At 37.7% G+C, this 5,391-nt stretch overlaps 2 protein-coding genes across 3 annotated transcripts in view; both read right to left on the reverse strand.

The window, feature by feature from the left end:
* Nucleotides 1–5,223, reverse strand: part of Rgs22 (regulator of G protein signaling 22) — a 104,892-nt gene extending 99,669 nt beyond the window's left edge. Inside the window, exon 1 of one of the 2 annotated variants that reach the window (XM_023699959.1) lies at nt 5,200–5,223. The gene's annotated coding sequence lies outside the window, so the exon portion shown is untranslated. The remainder of the gene's footprint in view (nt 1–5,199) is intronic. The other variant, XM_023699958.1, reaches the window with a different exon arrangement.
* The window catches only part of Fbxo43 (F-box protein 43), a 43,208-nt gene that overhangs the window by 8,434 nt on the left and 29,383 nt on the right, over nt 1–5,391 (reverse strand). The window lies entirely within an intron of this gene.

The raw sequence follows: 5,391 nt of genomic DNA on the forward strand, positions 1-5,391 counted from the left end.
TCTCTCTCTCTCTCCCTCCCTCCCTCCCTCCCAGAAAAAAAATATCCAAAGGCCCAGGGAAAGTAAGAGATGCTCTAACTCCCTTTTTTGCAGTCATATTTTCAATTTGAATCTACTAGGCTTCAGCTAATCAATTAGCCACAATATCCTAAAGCTTTCTTCCTGTATAAGTCCTACAATCCAATACTCTAATTTAAAAGTATTTCACACTTTTCTCCCCTCTTATACTGTACCTATGGGTTAAAAGACTATGTGGCAAGCTTCTCTAAATTCTCATGCACTTAGGTTCAAAACTCATAATTAACACTTAAATATAAGCTGCTTATCATCTCATTGTTTCATATTAAAGGTCATCTCTCTAATCAAAAGTCATACTACTTTTGGAACTAGTGACTAACATGTGTTCCCAATAGTGTCTAATACAACCGTAAGTGGAGGAAGTGGTTTAATGATATATTCACTGGCTAACTTATCAGCGAAACCTCCAACAGTTTCTGTGGTTTCAAAAAAGGACCAGAAAAATGATCTTTCCCTAAGTACAGTACTCCACAGAGATCAAAGAATTCCAAATACCCCAACACCCACCTAAAGTTCTCTGGGATCAGTCTCAGTTTCCAGAACACTTTACTACATTTCTCTCTCCTCTTCAGGAAAAGGTGAAGACAGAGGTAGTGGTAGAGGTAGCTATATCTACTTGCACCTGCTCTCTATCATTTCTACTTAAAGCTACCTGCTGTGTGAACCTGAGTGTGCTTACAGTTTATCCAACCCAATTTATGTGCAGTCTACCAAGTTTCACTCTGGAAAATAAACGGTGGGTGGCTATTAACTGCCAGGTAATTAGAAAGTCTCATTCATGTGGAGTAGAATTATACAACTCTTTTATATTTTTGTTAGAATAAAGATATGCTTATCTCAGTTTATTATTTCATTTGACCTACAAAATAACAGGATATGAATCTGCACAGGTTATTACCTTAAAATGAGTACTTTTTAAACAAACTGTCACTATGCAATTCACTATGTATGTAGCTTAGGTTGGTCTGAAACTCCCTTCTACTCTCCTCCTTCAGTTTCTCAAGGGCTGGGAATAAGCTTGTGCCACCACACCCGGCAAAATGAATGAATTTTTAACAAGTAAAATGCAATAAATACTTCTTGAAGCTAAATTCCCTCTTAATTTCATGGTTGAGATAAAAAGTCTCTAAAAAAACCACTTTTTTCCTTTTTAAACAACTTCTAATTTGTTTTAAAGTTAATATAACTGTAATTTATACATCAGAAAATCTCCAACAAAATAGACAATAACACTGTTCCTTTATTCCACAGACTTTTCCGGAAGCATGACACAACTATTAGCATAACTGCAAATAAACTTTTTTAAGGTCACACAAAAAATATCATTTTGGATTAAAAACACCGATACATACTTAAATATTTAATATTAATGTATTTTGTTTTACTGGTATAAATCTAAGAGTCACTTTAAACTTTTCTCAATGTATACATTGTATCTAAGTAAATGCCAATGTATCATAAAGTATTCTGAACTATTTCTTATGGTAGATTAATATTTCAGTTTTTATGTAAAATTAAGGCAATGAGAGGCTAAGGTTAACAGAAAATTACCAAACACATGGCAACCAAACAATAATAAAGATGCCAAAGTAGAAAAATGTCAGAAAATAGTTAAGAAATGTGCAATGAAAAAAGAAATGTTCAATAAATATCAAATGAAACTTCTAAAAAAGAAAACAGTATACGTGAAAATATCCATCAACCGAAATGATTTAATCATCTTATGGCAGTTTCTGGACACCGTGCTACACATGCTATAGCAAATATTAAGGTCTTTTGAGCCATAATGTACAAACCAAACTCATAGTTTGGTTAAGAAACTACAAAATTTACGCTTAAAGCATTTGAATATAGAATATACACAGTAGTATATTCCTGACAATCAAATGACTAATTCTAAATGACTTGCTCTATGCTTTGAGGATGAAGACCCTGTTAGGGAAAATATATTTTGCAGATATCCACAATAACCTACTTTTAGATCCACTGATTGAGAAAATATAGTATGAAAAAGTTACTATGAACATAGGATCACCACACCAAAAACACACTATTTAAACAAAACACAAGTTTATTCATTTCATATAATCAGAAGCAGTTCAGAGCTGGTATGACAGCTCCCCAAACATCAGAAGCCTTGGCCCCTTTGATCTTGTGACTGCCATCCTCAAGATGTTGCTTCTGTCTCCTGAACCAACATGCCTGCTTCATTCAGCTCCTTGTTGCAGCCAGCAAAAAAAAAAAAAAAAAAAAAAAAAAGGGCTTGCTCTCCCCTCTCTATGTGGATGTTGAGTATTAAAAGTCAGAATAACTTCACTTTCAACTGTGGTTCACCTAGTTACTAGCTGTGTGGCCTATGGAGTAGTTATTTGATCTCTCTATCAGCTTTCTGGAAGTAGGACACACACTAACACTTACATCTTATTGACCAGAATTGATCCACAGCCACATCTGGCCAGAGGGGACACTTGCAAATATAATCTATATGCTGGATGGTAAAATCTCTAGTATCTATTAAAGGAGGAGAAGATGAAGTTCAGGGAGATTCAGGTCTCTGTCACATTTCTTATAAGAATATATAGTTCATTAATCAGAAAAATACTGTTGCACTTTTGAAAACAAAAGCAGATACATGTTCAAGACGGGTTGGTTAATCTGCAAATACTTGGTTGAGTATGTGAATTCGAGGATCTGCTCACAAACTGGTCTCAGCGGAAAGCAAAGCTGTCCTGAGCTCCAAGACAGTCTGGATGATGTTAGCTTGGAAAGGTTTCACGGAGGAGATGAGCTGGGCCTGAAAGAATGTGCAAGATTGTGAAATGGATGGGGAAGGACAACTAAGACAAAACTCGACAGCAAGGGCAGAAGCCAAGCAGTGTAGTTTGGCTGGAGCAGAAGGCATGTGGAAGTACTTTACAAACCTCAAACAGGATGAATGTTGTCTCTATCACAAAGAACTGGAAGGTAAGGTTAAAGAAGACTGAAAAATCACACTAAAGCAAGGTGTGTGACATTTATTTGATGTGTGGCCTCAGACCCAGGGACTGAGCTCTGTAACTTCCACTTGTGAAAGGTTGGTAACAACAACCATCTAGTAAGAGTTGTTTTGAGGTTGGATATTAACATGTAGCCAGCATTCAATAAATGTTAGCTATTAATAAAAGTTCTGCAAAGTCAAATAATACAGTAATATTTCAGAGTTCACCAGCAATCTGATATCCAGGATAGCAGTGATGAGAGAGAAATAAAAACAAAGGTAGACAGCGCAAAGCAACAGCATGAAATCTAGCACAGGTGACACACAGCAGTTTGCATTTTATACTTCAGACAAAGAAAAACCAGAGTTGGCAGAGGAAATATTAAAGTCAGGGCTAGAAGGACTACTGCCAAAGTCCAGGCCTCCAAATGAAGGCCTGAAAGAGGACAGTAGCTGTGAGGATGGTGGAAATGATTTGGCTATGAAAGGCACTTGGCAAGTGTTTTCAGGCAGAAGATGAAAGAAGAAGAAAGGTTCTCATTTGGGAGACTGAATGGTCAGTGGCACCATTAACCAAGATAAGAAAAAGTGGAGGAAGAACAGAATTAGAGGTGGAGTAGTGGAGAAGAAAGTTCTCTTGAAGGGACATAGAGATGATAAAGGTGTCCAAGAGAAGCACCCAACAGGTACACATTCACAGGTGACTTCAAAAGTGTGGTCTGGGCTGGAGGTGTGTAGACGTAGGTCAATATTTTCATGGGATAAAGATAAAGATAAAGAGGTAAGATAAGATAAAGAGAAGCTGAGAGGGAGAAAAAGAATGAAAGATGAAGACAGGAGTTGTGCTGTGCATGCCTGTAATTCCAACACTTTGGGAGGCTGAGGCAGGAGGATTGCTGGTTTGAGCTCAGTATGGACAACTCTGTGACTTTAGGGAGAAGCTTTCTCAAAAAGAAAAGGACCTAATGATCTATACAGGTTCTCTCCTAGTCCCTGAACTTTTGAGACTTACCCTTAGCACCTAGAACAACCCTTCCCTCGGCTCCCCAGACCCCCATTGGGAATTGAACCCAAAGCTTTTTGCACTAAACTGCATCCCCAGACCTTTTATATTTTGAGCCAGGGTTTTCCTAAGTCACTAAGTTGTCCAAGCTGGGCTTGAATGTGTGATCTGTCTGCCTCAACTCGTCAGCATTCTGGAATTACAGGCATGTACCACTACAGCTGACTAGGCCTACACTTTGAATGTACCATCACTCATACATGTTGAATAAAAAGCCCAAAGCAAATAAGATAATCAGTCAACAAGAGAAATGAGGGTGGGAGGACATAAGTAAGTAACAGGAGTGTTCAGGACTCTACGAAGCAAGCTCAGAAGTCTCTGCCCATAATCCTGAGCAAGTTTCTTAAACACACAATATTATCCTAAATACAGCACTCACCCAAATGATAATGTATCTTTTGGGTTATTAGTACATGTTTACAGTAGATAATGATTACATTCATTGTAGGGAGTCAGTACATGTATATAACACATCTTAATTCTTTTACATCCCTATCTCTTCCCCAAACATATTTAGCAAACTAATTACTATTTAACTTCTCCAGAAGTCTGAACTGAGAACAAAATATAAACAATTTTTAAAATATAAACAATTTTAAAAGAATTAGAAATCAACTCACAAACAATGCGGTCTACTAATGTTTACTTAGACTAGGAACCGCAGAGCCACATCACAACAAAGCCATGGAGATAAAAACCTGCCTCTCTTGGAGACGCTAAAAAGCTCAGAGAAACTAACGGAGGTCACTTGTGGGAAAGAACTTTAATAATGATTAGCGTGCACAAAGCAAGTGAAGTGGCCCGTTCTTTAAAACGTACCTGTTAACGTGAGAAAGCTCTTAGACAAAGTTGTCACCTTGTTACTAAACCCAAGCTTCTACTATACTATTCAGTTAATTAAAAAAAAAAAAAAATATATATATATATATATATATGACCAAAAAAAGGAAAAATAGACAACTTTCTTCTATCACACGGTATTTGCTATAAGAAAAACAAAGAGAAAGAAAGAAAAAAAGGAAAGAAAAGAAAGAAAAAAAAAAAAGAAAAGAAAAGAAAGGTTCCTGAAAATTGTACTTACAAATCCTGCTTCTGTAATATCTGGTGGCTCTGAAAAAAGAAAAACATAGCATGACCTCACTCAAATGTGATTTCCTCCTCGCGGACTCGCGAGGCGCGCGGCCGTCGCGCACGTGGCCGGGGCTCAGGCGGGAACTGGGGGGACCGTGCGCGAGGCCTCGGGCCTGGGGTGGGCGACGCCGGCCAGAGCCGG

Source organism: Octodon degus, unplaced genomic scaffold (genome assembly GCF_000260255.1).
Source record: "Octodon degus isolate 3935 unplaced genomic scaffold, OctDeg1.0 scaffold00118, whole genome shotgun sequence".
In the NCBI taxonomy this organism is placed as follows: domain Eukaryota; kingdom Metazoa; phylum Chordata; class Mammalia; order Rodentia; family Octodontidae; genus Octodon; species Octodon degus.